Here is a 17,060-nt window from a genome sequence, read left to right as displayed (position 1 = left end):
ATAATTTTTAAAGTCTAATTACCATAGACAAGAAGAGTAAAAAAGCTATGACAGTCATAAAACAAAATTAGGATGCTATGACAAAGGAATAAGTAGTGAAAGTTATAATTTAAGATATTGGACATTTAAGATCATTCTTGAAATGAAACTGTTAAAAGAAAACTAGAAAATAAAGTCAAATTTCCTAAAATTGAAGCAAAAGGACAAAGACATGAAAAATATTTCTTGAAAAACTCAGACTACAAACATCCAATTAATAAACATTCCATAATGAGAAAACAAAAAAAATTTGAAAAGAAGGAAATTACTGAAAAAAATATGAGAATTTCCCAGGGCTAAAGCAAGACACGTGTCTTCAGATTAAAAGTACAAACAAAATGTCTAGCATGATGAATTTTTTAAAATCTATATCTAAACACATCATTGTGAAATATCAAAACCTGAATATAACAGAAAGCTGCCAGAGAACAAAACAAGTTACCTGTAAGGGACACCTTTTCACCAATATAGCAGACACTAGAAACCAATGGACCAATGCTTTCCAAGTTTTCAAGGAAAATTATCTTCAACCAAGAGTTCTGTACCAAGCCAAATTATCGATTAAGTTTGAGGGCAGGTGAAGACTCAAAAATTTATTTTTCTTCAGTATAATTCCAATCAAAATGCCAGTTTGGATTTTTGTGAGGAACTTGATAGATATACTCTAATATTTACAAAAAAAAAGAATAAACATCATGAATAACTAAATAGGCCTTAACAAAATGAGATGTAAGGAGGGGAAAGTTTCCCTAAGGAATGCTATGAAATCATAGTAATCCAAATCATGTTGTATTCACGCAAGAAGAGACTAATAAAAATATTAAACAGAATAGATAGCATGGAGACATCTATTGTGTTCAGTAGATGATGCTGGGGCAATGACCTCATTATGCAGAAAATAATTGTTGATCCCTACCTAAAACTCCATACAAAGATATATTCCAGGTGAATTAAAGGCTTAAAAATGAAAGAAAACCATAAACTTAGGCAAAAATGTGGGAAAGTATCTTCACTGTTTAGAGGCTGAAAAGGAATTTGGGAGTTTTATTTAAAACTCTTTCTTTACAAGGTTTTCCCTTGTATCTCATCCCTACTTCTGTAGGGAACAATAAACTAAAAAACATGAACAATAAAACTAAAAAGAATTTCATAATTTCATTACATTCAAAATTTAAGTTCAATTTACCATTTGAAACCATTGAAAAGTCAACAGACACATGAAAGATTGAGATACCTATCTATGTCTAAACCAGTCACTATTCAGAATATTTAAGGAACACCTACAAAATAACAAGAAAAAGAACAACAACCACACTAAGAAAAATAAGCAAACCCAAATAGGCGATTTGCAAAAGAGGAAACCCAAAAGACCAACAAATATAATGAAGAGTGATTTTTTTTTGAAGAGTGGTTTTTTAAAAAACCATAAATAGAGAAATTCAAACTAAGATATCAAGGAGATACCATTTCATATCTTTTGACTGGCAAAAATTATAAAGTGGGTAAAAATATACAATGATGCAGGCTTTCTGGAAAACAATCTGGCAATCAGAATGACTTTACTCATGACTCAGCAGTTCCCCTCATGAATCTTCACTTCCAAGTAGTTCTCACGGGTCCTTAGCGGTTTGTATATGATGATGCTTGGTGTAGCTTTTCTGTAGAGCAGGGAACTGGAAGCAATCTGAACATCTATAATAAGAGAGAGGTTATGTTAACCATAGCAGAGGAACACCACAGAATACTGTACAGAAATCAGAAGCAATGGGTTAGATGTATGTAACAACATAGATGGATCTACCAGATACAATGCTTAGTGGGGGGAAATGTGAGGAAAAAATTAAATATATAATTATGACAGTAAGGATCTTCCAAGAAAACAGAACTTAAGCCAGGTAGTTAAATAGATGGCATTTAATATGGAAAACTAAGAAGATTTTAGAAGGGCTGAAAGGAAAGACAGAGGAATACAAGGCAAAGCACAAATCAACAACTGCTGTGGTGTTTCTTTTTCATTATCATTCCTCTGAGAAGATTTTTTTAGGTTGATTTTCCCTAATCATCCCCCCATCATGATACATTGTATATCTCTTTATGCAGTGTATATAAAAAAAACAAAGTAAGATTCCCCTCCCTTAAGAACCATTTTAGCTTCTTTGAAGGCAAAATTTCCCCCACCAGGACGCATGTGTTGGAGGAATAAAGGGAAAAGATGTCAGGAGGATGCTACTAGAGCTTGGAAGCCAGGGCCACCTGGTTGGTGCTGGCAGCACAGCAGTAGGTGAAGCCACTGTGCAAGTCACCACGAGGCAGAGGTGAGGAGGAGAATCCACCACCCTTTCCCTTCCTCCTTTCCTCAAAGCTCACCCCAGTGCTTTCTTCAAAACCCAACCAAAGCCAGGCATGTGTGGGAAACGTGCTTTGTGTAGGTCATGCCCTGGTGTGTGATACAGAACCCAGCAAGAAAAATTCAGGAAATGGGTCTGAGAAGAAACAGGCAAAATGACCAGCAAAGTAATACAATGCTGTTTACCTAAATGAAAAAAAAAAAAAAAAGAACAAGTATGCAAACAAAAGAACGTTTTGCAAGAACGTATACACACAAAAAAAGATGCATGATGAGTACATAAAAATTGTTGCCTGAGTAGAAGGGGATGGAAAAGGGACTGGAGAATAAAGACTGAAGAGACTTAAAAATGAGAGGAAGGTTATTTTGGGGAGAGTTTCCAGCAAAACAAGGATACAAACCAGAGGATGACATAGGAACCAGGAAACAGTGGTGCAGCGCAGGGGAGCAACTCGAAGAGCTCCCAGCAGGCGGCTGTGCAGTGCACCCAGGAAGCCACCAGTCCAGGCTCCAGTAGAAGAGAGGAGGCTTGTAGGAGAGAGGATTCCAGAAATATTAGAATGAGCTCTCAAGAGGATTGAAGGCAACATTAAGAATTTAAAGAAGAAATTGAAGCTACCTTCAGTGAGAACCGTGCCAGAACAATACAAAGCCAATAGAACTCCCGGAAAACAACACAAAGTGCACACAGAAGTGAGACTCCGACTATCAAGGAAAATGAATCATCTTCAAGCAATTGATGGAATGAAAGCAAGAGGAATCCATTTGCCTTTGATCTTAACACTAAGAATAGTCTGCATCGCCTGGCTTAACTTACAACACAGGGCTCACAGAGATCAAAGTAGTGTCCTAGCACACGGCGACCTGTCATTATTGACTAACGTGGTTAACGTTCACAGGGACTCGCAGTGCAAGACATCAACCTTGACCACCTTGACAAAGCAAACATAAAAGAGGAGCAGCTAACAAAGACGGAGCAAGCAAAGCTGAGAAGAAGCGGGGAGGAAAGCATAGGGGAAAGGTAACCATTGTATAAAGTGGCGAATCAAAAGACACTCCCAAATCTGCCTGAACAAGAGCGAGAGATGTGAGTGTGTTATTCAAAGTTATGATGGTAATTAATGGAAGAAATAAAAATAATCACGACCTTGAGAATCTAACTCAGAGCAAAAGAGAAAGAGTAAGGGACATAAAAACGTGAATTAAATCATCATATTTTACCTCTGGCATCACTAAGTGTTACCTAAGATTGATCAAACAAGAAATAAAAGCTAAACATCTTATCTAAAATATGGCAAAAACTGCCTGAAGGAGAAAGAAGAAGAGGAGGGGGAGGACGAGAGGAGAAAGAGCTTGCCTCTGGGAAGTGAGACCTTATCTGGGGAGGGAAGGAGTAGAATTGCAGGCTTGTTTTATGATAAAGCAATCAATTATAGCTCGGTTGTTACCATGTGCACATAACAGTTTTGCAAAACAAATAAAAAATTAAAAAATCTTCAGTGCAATTCAGCTTTGCTCAATAAACTTTTATTGAGAGTCTCCTCCTGACAAAGTAGAATAAAATTCCTCTCGCAGCAAAAAGCACCAACTTTCTACTGGCCTCAAAGGCCCTCCGTGATGTGACCCTGAAAGAATCTGTCCAGCATCATTTCTCTTAGAGCATAGTCTCCCATCGGTCAAAGTATTTGTAAGACTCCAAACCTGGGATGCCTTTTCCTACCTGCTTGCCTTCCCACATGTACACGCTCCCTCTGCCTTGAATGTCTTCCTGCCTGTGTCCTCCTGGCCCCCTAAGACCCAGCTAGCAATTCCACCCCTCTCAGGCCTTCACACCCCAGGGAGGGATGATCCCACTCCTCCAATCCATCAGCTGTAGGACTTAGCCCACAAAGACTATAATGATTAACTTTATCTTATCTCCTTTTCTAAACATTGAGCTTTTATTCATCTTTGTATCCACAGCAGCAATTATAATGCCTGGCACATAATAGATGTTTAATAAATACTTAGTGGCCACTTTCATAAATGAATAATGAATGAAAACAATGAAATATTTTGGATAAATTAATTGTACAGTATTTTATGTTGATTTTGTCTTACATATAGGTCACTCTGCATGAATAGCCCCCAAATAAAAAACTTTATGGTATATATATATACTTTTTATATTCATGTCTATTTATTTATAGCTCTCCTCTTCCTAAAAGAAGGATCTGTGAGAGGCCAAATTATATAAATAACCTTTGTATTCATACCCATTTAAAAACAACTTAACATTTAATCAATTTAATCATTTAGTCGCTGAGCTGGATTTCAGGTTAATACTTTCCACATCTTCCTTAACAGGAAAACCTCATATTTCCTGGTTTTGATTTGTTTCAGAAGCAAATAGTCAGAATTTTTTTAAAGCCTGTAATAATGAAATTTTCCATTATGTTAATTCTCTTAGGACAAAGGTCTAAATAGGAACCAGAACACTAGAAAGCTCTATCCACCCTGTTGCTGACAGAGAAGGAAGACCTTCTTTTCTGGACTCTAATTCTCTCTCTGAGCGGCACATCTTTTTCACAGCACCAAGCAGCTGAAATGATGGTTTTGGGAGGGGGATGGGGAACAGATGTCATTCATTGACTCTGGGTAATGAGATTTCATATTCCGTCAAAATCCTGAATAGGACAGGAGAGGCCTCATTAGTGGTTTCATGACTGAACAGGTGTAGAGGTCCTATGCACACAGCAGGTAGAGAGAGGCCATTTCAATTCCATGTGTGGATGTATCCAGGAAATTGGAAAGAGAGAAAAAGTGCTCTACCACAACTGCCATCTCAGGGAAATTACAGCTTTTGGAAGCCAAAACAGTATTATTTCAGACCACTGGTACATACCTCATCCAGAGGCCAGAGAAATGGCTGAAAGCAGGAGATGGGTGACAATCAGAATTAATAATACCATACAAAGGAGTCACCTCCTTAATTCTTTAGTTCCATATGGCATGTCATAAAATTTTAGTGCTCTTTAGCCAACAAAGTAATAACCCTCTTAAGACCACCAGTCAAAAAATGGGACTGCAGGGTAGAATGAAATCCTATCTCCAAAACTAAGGACAGAAATCTCTTTAGAAGATAGGCTACATTGGAAGCAGTGTGTGGATAAAATGTTCCAAGTACAGAAAAGCTTGGCTAGTGATTTGGCAACTGCTTCCTGGACAAGTATCTTTCTTTCACTGGGGGTAATCAGTAACTGGCCCCACTGCCTGTCTGCTGAAAGACAAACACATCATCCAAGAGTCAGGTGATCCACAGGTTGCTTCCCAAGAGGGACTACTACATAGCAGCCCTGCAGTGCCTAAGCTGTTGACAATGGCTCTGAATGTTTAAATGGGGAATATCTGTACCCAAGGAGTCATCCGAGGCCTAAAAATGTAGCAGATTCTTACAGCCTTCCTATCTACATGCCCAATTAGTTAATTGCTTTTCATCAACCCCACTGAATTCAATTCTACAGTAAAATCTCAGTGATTTACAATAACTTGAGGGTGGATCAACTGCAATTATAATATGTATATTTTTAAGGTCATTTTGTTATATTCCCTAATGGTTAAGATCTGGAAATCTTGTTTGATAAAGAGAGTCTGGTTTCTCCAATTTTTTGAACAAAGAGGTTATATATTCATGCTGAACCCACCATGTTCTGGTCACCTTGCAGGGCACTTGAAATGAGTTGTCTCATCCACCCTCACATCGACATTATAAAGTGCTTAAGCTTTGAAAGACAAAGTCATGTGGTCAAGCTCACAGGCTAGTATATGATTAAGGTACAAAAAAAGTAAGAAAATAAAAAAATGGGACGCTTGGGTGGCTCAGTGGTTGAGCATCTGCCTTCAGCTCAGGTCATGATCCCGGAGTTCTGAGATTGAGTCCCACATCAGGCTTTCTGCAAGGAGCCTGCTTCTCCCTCTGCTTATGTCTCTGCCTCTCTCCCTCTCTCTGTGTCTCTCATAAATAAATAAATAAAATCTTAAAAAAAAAAAAAAAAAGCCAGTCTGACACCAGAACCCATGTTCTTTTCATGGCCTCATGCTGCCTCTTGTGGTCACAAAGAAGTAGTTCAAAAAATGCGGACTAAAAAAAAAAAAAAAAAAAGAATGTTGACTAAAGGCCAAATATTGTTAAGTAAAGCTCTCATTGGGCCTGTTTTAATAAATGACTAAGAACCATTTATAATAATTACTAGCGTATTGTTGCCATTGAAGTGGTTGATGCTAAAGTAGTTTGGGAAATACTAGAAAATGATTCACTGCCTTAAATAGACTAAGTGTGGCCTCCATAAACTGATTTACACCCTTGGTACTACCCTTTATCTTAAGTGGTATAGAAGGTAAATTTCAACCCAGTCCATGCATACATGATCTCAAGATCTATATTACTGAAGTAGTAAATGTGCCTTTTATGGGGTATTACTTTCCACTTATTAATGTACTTTTTCTCAGGAAGTGAATTCCCCAGTCAGTTTATGTATGTAGCCTGATTTCCCAACTTGACTTGGGCTTCTGAGAGCACTCACCACCATGCTTTACTTGCCTTTAGTACTTCTGCTTATCCTCCTCTCACTCACTACTGTGCCTGGACAACATGGAGCCCTGAGGAAACTAAATGCTTTCAATATACTGTCAACTAAATATAAGTCTTGTTCAGGAGTTAGTATATTATAAAAGCAAGCAAAAAAAAATCTAACTTAATGTAAAAAATGTACCACTGTGGTATAGGATGTTGATAGTGGAGGAGGTTATGTATGGGGATGAGGGTCTACAGCAACCCTCTGTACATTCTGCTCAATGTTTTCTGTGAACTTAAAACTTCTCTAAAATATAACTATAACTATAACTATAACTATAAATATATATATATATATATAAAATACTAAAAGGACATACGGAGAAACCAGGGAAGCCTGTACCTATGTCATTTACATTTAGTTTCTGAGCAGCATTTCCAACTCACTGCTGCTCACTCACTAGAGATAGAGTCAGTCTCAGCCTCAGTGGAGGAATCCATTAAGATAATCATGTTTGGCCCTAACATTAGGAAGGACAGCCACTTTTGAGAAGGCTGGCATAGACTCTGCCCTACCAGGCTTTCCATTGCTTAAACCAATCAATCAGGTGGTTGGTGTAGACAGAGTTTAAACAGTTTAGAGATTCTGGTCATGAAAGGTGGAGAGAGTAAGAGAGTTAAGGGCTAGGCTCTACAAGATACAGACAAACATGCACAGTCTTTTGTATAAACGCTACAATTGGTGTTTTAAAAAGTGAGGGAATATTATATTTATATTTGTTCACATGTGCATTAAGAAAACTCCAGGTAATTATAAAGAAACTAATAAGAGGACTTAACCAGTTTGGAGGGATTGGGAATCGCAGAAGAGATGAGGATGGAAAAAAGATCATTACATTTAGATTTTTAAGCCAATGGATGAGATTTTAACCATTTATAAATGTATATGAACCCCATACACAATATAGCTGAAGGTCTGGATTCTATCTATCTGTAGTCCCAGCCCACTTAAAAATAGTGTGACTCTGGATAATTATTTAACTTCTCCAAGTCAACATTTCATATGTAAAATGAAGATAGTATACCTAACTTACAGAACCGCTTTGAAGATTTGATTACAAATCCCTAGAACATGTGTACCACCTAGTAACTTCTCAATAAATGTTAGCTATTAACATTTTCACACTGTTATTGATATATTATTAGTATTTAAGAAACTAACTGCATATTACAGAGTCCAGGAAAATTGATACAGGAGAAAACTTCTTTTATACTCAAGCTATTGATATATCCTTCCAGTAATCTTCCTCTATTGAGGCAATAAGTGAGTGTTTTTCCTTATAATCTCCAGGACCTGACAGTGGGACAGATACATTCTCCACAAAAGCCACAATATTACACATTCTAGTAACAATATTTCTTAACAATAATGATCTACAGAATTTCCAAGATCTCTTTTTATATCTGTGAAAAAATATCCACTTCATTTTTCTTTTCCTTAAGTGAAATTTTGGCAAAAAATAACAAAGGAAACAAAACATGGTCTTTGAGAGGTGGAGGAAACCTATCAGGTTTTGCAAGAGAGAATTGAAGCAATAGAAAAATATCTCTCTGAAAGAAAGTTAGATTAATAGGGGCCTTCATCTGAGATAAAAGGTTTGTTTATGAGAACAACTAACCAATCAAACAAACAAAAACACAATACAGTAGAGAATAAGCAAAACTGGCTAGCTCTGTGAAATTCCATAAGAAAACTGAATGTAGCGTATTAGACCACATGCTCAAATAAACTGTTCAGTAGTTAGAAGTTTCTTCATCATTTTTTTTAAAACTCCATGTGGTATTCCTCATTTATTTAATAACATATAATATGTATTTAAATGTCCAAAATTAGTCATATTTTGTGAAAACAAAAAGTAAATTCATGATCACGTCCCCTCACCATAGAGACATTCAGTTATGTGTAACTGGGACAACCAAACGCACTGGCCGGTGCTAGCTGTCCTTTTGCCTCTTCTCACCTGGTCAACCCAGACTGAGATGAGTCAAACGTCCCAGGAAACTATTTTAAAATCTTACTAACAGATGCCTGCAATGCCATTTCCTCTCAATACACCTTAAATAAATGGCATCAACTCTCACCTATAATCTGACAGACAAGAAGAAAAGAAATGATCTGGTTGCCCAAACACTACCAGATAAATGATTCAACTTTGCAAAATAGAGTATATTCCAGAAGATCTTTCAAGAGTAATATAGTTTATGTCACCTAAAGAATCACCAGAGATATAAAGGTATGCACATACAAGTAAGTAAATGAATAACATCATTAAATGAGTCAAAACAATGGTGGTTACACTCAGGCTTTATTTTACTAAATATCACAAGTAAATTTTCAATCCATGTAACAACAAACTTGTAGCATCTGTTTTATTACAACCATCTGAGCTATCAGAGGTCAGCCCATAGAACCATTAGGAAGATTTTTGCTGGCTCTAAGTTCCCTGGGGACACACTTTGAGAACAAACTTAGGCTAGCTTCTCTGGCTGTTTTCCAACTCGTTTATAAAATTAGTCTTATTATTTGATGACAATTTTTTTCTAACCATCTGATTGGCATTCTAATAATCTTTTCTTGGAACAATGAAATTTTATGATTTTTTAATATAAAATGATTTAATTCCAGAGGTTCTGATCAAATTAAACAGAATCCTAATTAACTACTAATCAAATTGTACAGCAGGCAATGTTTAAGTTACAGTATGGAATATTAGTGATACTTTGTAGTAAGAGCCCTCCTCTAGGAACATAGCAAGCCCTGTTGGGATTGCTTAAAGGTTTCAGAAGTTACTGTAAAGAAAGGAAGGCACCAGTCTGAGTAAGGGATGTAGCAAATGAGGCCAAAGATAATATTATTTGCTTAGGGGTAGGTAGGAATTTTATAGGGAAAAAATGTGAAGCTAAGAAACAAAGCTATTGAACTGCCCCTGGGCTTGTCTTCACCCCCATTCCTGGCTCAAAATAGCAAAAAGTAAAACACTTTGTCCTCTTTCAAACAATTTGTTCTCAAATTATTTTGTGTCACGTGTCATTCTCTCCGTAAATCCCATTGAGTTCAGGTCTCAAATTAAATGCATCAAATACCATGCAAGGCATTAAATAAATAAGTAAATAAATAAATAAATAAATAAATAAATAAATAAATAAATAAAGTGACCCTTGGACATTGATTCATTAAGAAATTGTCCAAGGGCATACCCTCCAGTCCTCTCTCCTATGGACCCCTCTTAGGCTCTATTTCATTAAGACCTTGCTATGACACAGCTACCGTCACCCATACCTCACTGTTCAGATTTATGTTATCTCTAGGCTTAAAACGAAGGTTAAACTTTTTAAAGGGTCTTTGGAAATTTATGAGGAAATATCTAGTTTCTCAGCACAGGAGAAATGTTGTAAGTCATCGAAATCTGTACAAATCAAATGAAGTCATTACAAATGACCCTGATCTTTCTCAGATGCTGCCATGTTAACCGCAACGAGCACATAAATTTTGATAAATCTCATCTCATGGCTAATCTTTCGCCAAAACTGTGACCAATTAAAATCAGTTTGTGTTCTTATAGTAATGGTCACAATTAAACCTAATTTAGGGACCTGAGAACTCATGACAGAGTATGAAGACATTTGCCTTCCTGTACTGACTGAACTCAGTGCCTCATCTTTTCACTCTCTGGGATGAAGGAGAGTTTCTACAGCATCCTGAGAGAATTTTTAAGAAACCCTAAACACCCGTCCAAAGTCTGTCCAAATTTGACCTTACTTTGGAGACCACATTGTGAATGACAGCCATATTCCTTCGTGGGAGGGAATTTGTCGACCCCTGTGATCAAAGAGGAAAAAAAAAAGCACACATCTCTTCTTCCAAAGAGTAAAGAAATAAAACACCAAATGATCCTTTAACCTTATGTTCATGGTAGAAAACACAGGAAAAAAAAAATCAAACTTCAAACTCAGAGACCCACAGCTGTAAACCTCCTTCCAACTCTCATCGGTGCAAAACGACAAATGGTGAAGAACTCAGAAATGAGCAGCACTTCACAAGAGCATATTGATTTTCAATAAAGCCATTTACACCTTTTTGCTTGGACTACAAGTAGCCTGCTGTTTTCCCAAAGCCTCTGCCACTGAATTAAAAAGTGTGGACAATGTCCTTCCTGGCTACACAAAGTTGTCTTTGGATATATTCTTGATGAGAAGAATGTTCCAACCTTGACCAGAGAGGAAAAGGGAAACAAAAATGGACAAAATGACTTTTGATATTTTTCCCTGACTGAGTTAATTACTTGGAAAAGAAAAAAAGAATGCCCAGTCCCCCAGAACAAAAAGGCATTTGTTTGAAATATAGCATAGCTCATATTGGCTTTGCACCAGCGAGCCTTCCAATAGACAGAACACAGGAAATTAAGAAGAGACTGCCTTGGGAAAATATTTTACATCCTAGGTGAATGGTGATATTTTTTTATTGCAGTCCTCTAGAGTAACACCTCAGTGTCCATTGAAAAATGAGAAATTTTTCATGAAAAAATTAAACTGAAGACAGAGCTAATATGATTCACCCTGTTGCCAGCTGACCTTCTGTCTTACTATGGTTTTGATGCCACAAGCCATTGACCCTCCAATGTAAAGCAATAATAATGACGGGAAGGAGGAAAATATGACAATGCAGACAGAAGGAAAAAAGAAGAAACTTTGTATGACATGATACCAATCTGCTGATGGTTGACCGCCAGCATCCATGATGTCCCTCCCCTTATTCGAGGGAGTGCTTCAGTTGGAGGAACTGACACAAGGAAGAGGGGCTGTGATTGCTATAAATCAATCACGGCAAACCCGTCCCCCCACCCCCGCCATAGTGACTGGTTTAAGAACCAAAGCTAGTGCATCAACTGATAGATGAATAAATACAGTGCAATATATCCATGCTCTGGAATGTTATTTGGCAACAAGAAGAAAGAAAATACTGACATGGGCTACATAACATGGATGAAACTTAAAAATATGGTAAGAGAAAGACACTGGTCACGGATGATCATGTATTGTGTGATTCCACTTACATGAAACATCCAGAATAGACAAATCTATAGAGGCAGAGGGCAGATCTGTGGCTACCTAAGGCTGAGGGTAATGAAAGAAGTAGGGGATAATGGCTAAAGGAATGGGAGTTGCTTATGGGGGTAATGAAAATGTTCTAATGTGGTGAAGGATGCACAACTCTGTGAAGATACTAAAAAATCAGTGAATTGTACACTTCAGATTGGTGAATTGTATGGTATGGGAATCGCACTTCAATTAAGCTGCTAGAAAGAAAAAAAAAAAGGCTAAAGCCAACGGTCCCATGAAATCCCCCTGGCATCTTCATTTGCTAATTCAATAAAAAAATATTTATTAGATGACTTCTAAGTCATGTACTGTTCTAGACAAAGAAGATAACACAGGAAATCGAACATACAAAATTTCTGCACTTATGGAGATTACAAACAAGAAGCAAAGGAAAAGTTAAGTAAAAGGCATAACAAGTTAGATGATGGTGAGTTAGACAGAATGAAGCCACAAAGTTGGGTTGTGCTTGGCCAGAGGAGATCTGACTGAGAAGATGATATTTGAATAAAGGCCAGAGGGGATTATTGGTTCAGACATGGGCATGGGACCCAATTTGGTCCAATGGAGCTAAAAGGAAAGAAAAAGCCTTTTGTTAAGTGGCTAGGGAAGAGGTTAGCATGCTCTCTCTCTCTCTCTTCCTCTCTCTCTTCCTCTCTTCCTCTCTCTCTCTCTTTCTCTCTCTCTCTGTCTCTCTCTCTCTGTCACACACACACACACACACACACACACACACACACACACAGAGTCAGATGTGAAAGACAAAGCATGGACTCCCAGTCCTATGCTCTGTATCCACCAGGAGCTCCTGCCCGAGCACAGGACAACAGAGCAGAGCTGCAGAGAGAATCTGGATTTTTATAAGATCATCAGTTACTAACATTGAAATCCCTCCCCTACCTCTCTACTTCCAGGTGTGTGAGCTAATCAATTTTCTTATTGTTTATACCACGCACGCCATACAGAGATATCTTCCCCAGGAAAGATAGCAAGGTTCATTTTTAAGAGATTTCTCATTGCTTTCCTCACAGCCACCAATGGGGAAATTACCATGGGGCTGAACGCCAGCCTCACCAGCATGTTTTCATTCATTACTTAAGCCAAACATTACTGAGTGTCTCCTCTTCCAAAGCACGGCTACTCTGCCAAGGACACAACAGCGTACACCTGAGAGGACTGTCAGGTCCAGAAGGAATGACAGACAAGCAAGTAAGCAAATAATGAAGTAAAACAACTACCAAATGTCATAAATAAACTTGAAGGAAAGAAACTGGGGGGTGAGAAGCCGAGTAACAAGAGAAACTACCCTGCAGGATATGAATGGAAAAGACCTCTCGAAGGAGGTGACTTTAACAGCTCTATTCATGTCCCCACTCCAGTGGATTCATCGTAGATCTTCATGAGCAAAGATGAACATCACTCAAGTGGAGGGGTGGGGGAGATGCAGTGTTTCAGTAATATATCTTCAGATTCTCTTTAAGAAAATACCATAGAGAAATCAAATTGTCCTTTTCAGAATGTTTTAGGTTGGTTCTGGTCCTGCTGAAGAGACAAATCTCTCACTGCAAGAGTGCAGGAGCAAGGCCAGTTTCTTATAAGACACCTTGCCAAATGTTTGGGACCAGAAAAGGATAACGTGATATTGGAAGGTGGGCTTAAGGCAACAGGGAGGATGGAGACTGCATGGCTCACAGAAAACAGGAAAATTCAAATAATGTTGAAAAATACTCTGTGGGCCAAATAAAATATGTCTGACCAAACTGCCTGAGGAGACTGTTTTGACTTCTTTCCTAAGAGTTCATTTCAACACCTGAGGGCATTTTTATAACTTTTGGAAACATCGAAAATAATAAAAAATGACCATTTTCAAAAGTGAAAGGCAAAGATGCAGAGCTACACCAGTGAAAATATGTGAGAATAAGGCAAAAAGAGTGAAATCTTTGTCAGGAAAATAGCAATAATTCTGTTTGCCTTTATTATAAATATTACCTTGACAGAGAGGGATGGAACAGGACAGCAGAGCCAAGGAGGCCCAGGTATCATAGTTGAGACCAAGGGCCCACACAGTGGGGGTGATGGTGATGGTGGGGATGGCTACCACGTTTTCTCCCTTGCTATCTGGCATTTAGGAGATGTAGGCTGAGAACATTCCAGCATGCATTAAGAAGGCAGCTACATGCCCATTTTAGATTTTAACTGTGCTATCAACATCAGGATTTTTTTCTACCATTTCAGTAAACATTTTTGGAGTTTTAAACACAACAAAGAATGACACAGGAGAATAGGAAATATCAGATGGTAGACATATTTCACACAATACACCCTTGCAATCTCTAGAAGAACCAATAAAAGAAAAAGAGTATATTAATATTACTACTGCATGCATAGAGGTAGAAAAGGAATAATAAAAATAATAAATCCAAAAGAAGATAAAAAAAGAAAAAAAACAAAGAAAGATAAGAAAGGAGAAAAAATACATAGAACAGGGAGACCAAAAAAATGTTAATTATTGATTTAAATTTATATTTGAGGGGTGCCTGGGTGGCTTAGTTGGTTGTGTCCAACTCTTAATTTCAGCTCAGATAATAATATCAGGGTGTTGAGATTGAGCCCAGTCAGGCTCTATGCTGGGCATGGAACCTGCTTAAGATTCTCTCTCTCTCCCTCTCCCTCTGCCCCTCCCCCTGCTCACGGGCATATGTTGTGTGTGTGTGCATGCACACGCTCTCTCTCTCTCTAAAAAAAAAAAAAAAAAAAGGAAAAAATGTAGTATATTAGAAATCACGTCATACATTTAGGGAATAAATGTTCCAATTGAAGAACAAAAAAAGGCTAATTTTTTTTAAGTATATGCCATTTACAATAGATATGTAAAATAATGTAGTTAACCAAATTAATGAAATAAAGGAGAAAATCATAAGATTACTTGATAGATGCAGAAAAAGTTTGATAAAATTCATAATTCACTCACAGTTATTCTTAAAAAGGTCTTAGAGGCAGCTGGGTGGTTCAGTCGAAGTATCTGACTTCAGTGCCTGTCATGATCTCAGGGTCCTGGGATCAACATTGGGCTCCCTGCTCAGCCAGGAGTTTGCTTCTTCCTCTGCCTCTCCCCTGTCACGTGCATGTTCTCTCTTGCAAATAAATAAATAAAATCTTTTTAAAAAATTCTTAGACAAAGAAGTAAACTTCCGTAATTTTATCAAAGCTCACAGTGAACAAATAAATGTGATACTTAAATATTAGATGTTGAAAACTTTCCCCAACATTAGGAATGAGATATGAAAACCTCTAACATTACTTCTATTCACTATTGATTGAAGGCCTAGACAGTACATTAAGGTAAGAAAGGGAAACAAAAAACAATAGGATTGGAAAAAATGTATAAAATTCTCATTATTTTGCAGATGATATTATTCTGTTTTAATAAAGAATGTATAAGTAAATTATTAGGATTAATAAATAAATGTATCAGGTTTCCTGGATAAAGTTTAATATTTTAAAAACAGTTTTATTTATATGTTAGTCAAAAACAGTTTGAAAATGGCATATTAAGAATAAAACTTATAATGTTATAAAAATATAATAAATATGAGTAAATCTAATAAAAGATCTATAAGACTACTACACAGAAAACTATAAAACATTACTTGGTAAATTTGAAGAAAACCTAAACAAATGAAACCATTTACCATATTAATGAATTAATTAATCCAACATCATGATAATTCTCCTTAAATTTATATATGGATTTAATGCAAACTCAGTATAATTACCAAAAGATACATTTCATGGAAATTGACAAGAAAATTTCAACTTTTATGTGAAATGCAATGAACCAAAACTAGCAAAGATATCTTAGAAAAAGAAGAAAAGTTAGGACTGCTCTCCCAGATACCAGGACTTATTCTTAAGGGTACATTAAGACAGTGTGGTATTGGGTACAAAAATAGAAAAACAGATTGTTGGAACAGAAGAGAGTCCAGAAATCTAACCATACATATAAAGTTGCCTAACTAACAACCCAGTTTGGTACCACAGACACCGTAAGATAAAGATATTCTTTTTAGTAAATGACATTGGGTCAAATATCCACTTTAGAAACACTTAACCTCTACTATATGCCATACACAAAAAAATTAATTCTAGATTTATCATGGATATAAATATGAAAAGACAAAATAATAAACCTTCTGGAAGGAAAAAGTAAAGAACATCTCTATGACCTTTGGATAGATAAATATTCCTTAAGTAGGATACAAAAGGCATTACCATAACAAATATTAATAAATTTGACCACATTAAAATTAAGAACTCTATTTATCAAATACACCATTACAAAAGTGAATATACAAGTAACAAATGAGAGAAGATTTTCAAAACACATGTAACCATTAATAGTTTCATATTCACAATAATTAAAGAGATTCTATTAATCAGTTTTTTAAATGAGACAATGTTAAGAAGCTTAACCCCTATGTTTTCTTCTGGGAGTTCTATTGTTTCAGGTCTTATATTCAAATCTTTAAACCAAAAAAAAAAAAAAAAAAAAAAAAAAATCTTTAAACCATTTTGAGTTGATTTTTGAACACTGAGCAAGATAGTGGTCCAGTGTCATACTTTTGCATATGGCTGTCCAGTTTTCCCAACACCATTTATTGAAGAGACTGTCCTTTTCTCATTGTATATTTTTGGCTCCTTGATAATAAACTAATTGATCATATATGTGTGAGTTTATTTCTGGGCTCTCTATTTAATTCCATTGATCTATGTGTCTATTTTTATCTCAGTATCACACTGTTTTGATTACTATAATTTTGTAATATAGTTTGAAATCAGGAAATGTGATGCCTCTAGCTTTGCTCATTCTCCAGATTGCTTTGGCTATTGGGGTCTTCTGTGGTTCCATAAAGATTTTATTTTATTTTAATTTTTCCATAAAGATTTTAGAATTGCTTGCTCTAT

The 17,060-nt window shown here is 36.6% G+C and overlaps 1 protein-coding gene across 8 annotated transcripts in view; it reads right to left on the bottom strand.

Moving 5' to 3' along the window:
* The window catches only part of LOC144318503 (uncharacterized), a 156,882-nt gene that overhangs the window by 37,840 nt on the left and 101,982 nt on the right, over nucleotides 1-17,060 (bottom strand). For 6 of the 8 annotated variants that reach the window (XR_013384445.1, XR_013384446.1, XR_013384447.1 and 3 more), the window contains 2 exons: nucleotides 15,067-15,229; nucleotides 1,603-1,731 (listed from right to left, as the gene is read on the bottom strand). The gene's annotated coding sequence lies outside the window, so the exon portion shown is untranslated. Of the gene's footprint in view, nucleotides 1-1,513; nucleotides 1,732-2,787; nucleotides 2,918-15,066; nucleotides 15,230-17,060 lie in introns of those variants that run through there. The other 2 variants (XR_013384452.1, XR_013384448.1) reach the window with 2 other exon arrangements.

The sequence above is a fragment of the Canis aureus genome, chromosome 8 (genome assembly GCF_053574225.1).
Source record: "Canis aureus isolate CA01 chromosome 8, VMU_Caureus_v.1.0, whole genome shotgun sequence".
Taxonomy (NCBI): domain Eukaryota; kingdom Metazoa; phylum Chordata; class Mammalia; order Carnivora; family Canidae; genus Canis; species Canis aureus.
Note: the sequence above shows the minus strand (reverse complement) of the source record. Positions and strands in the feature narration are given on the sequence as shown.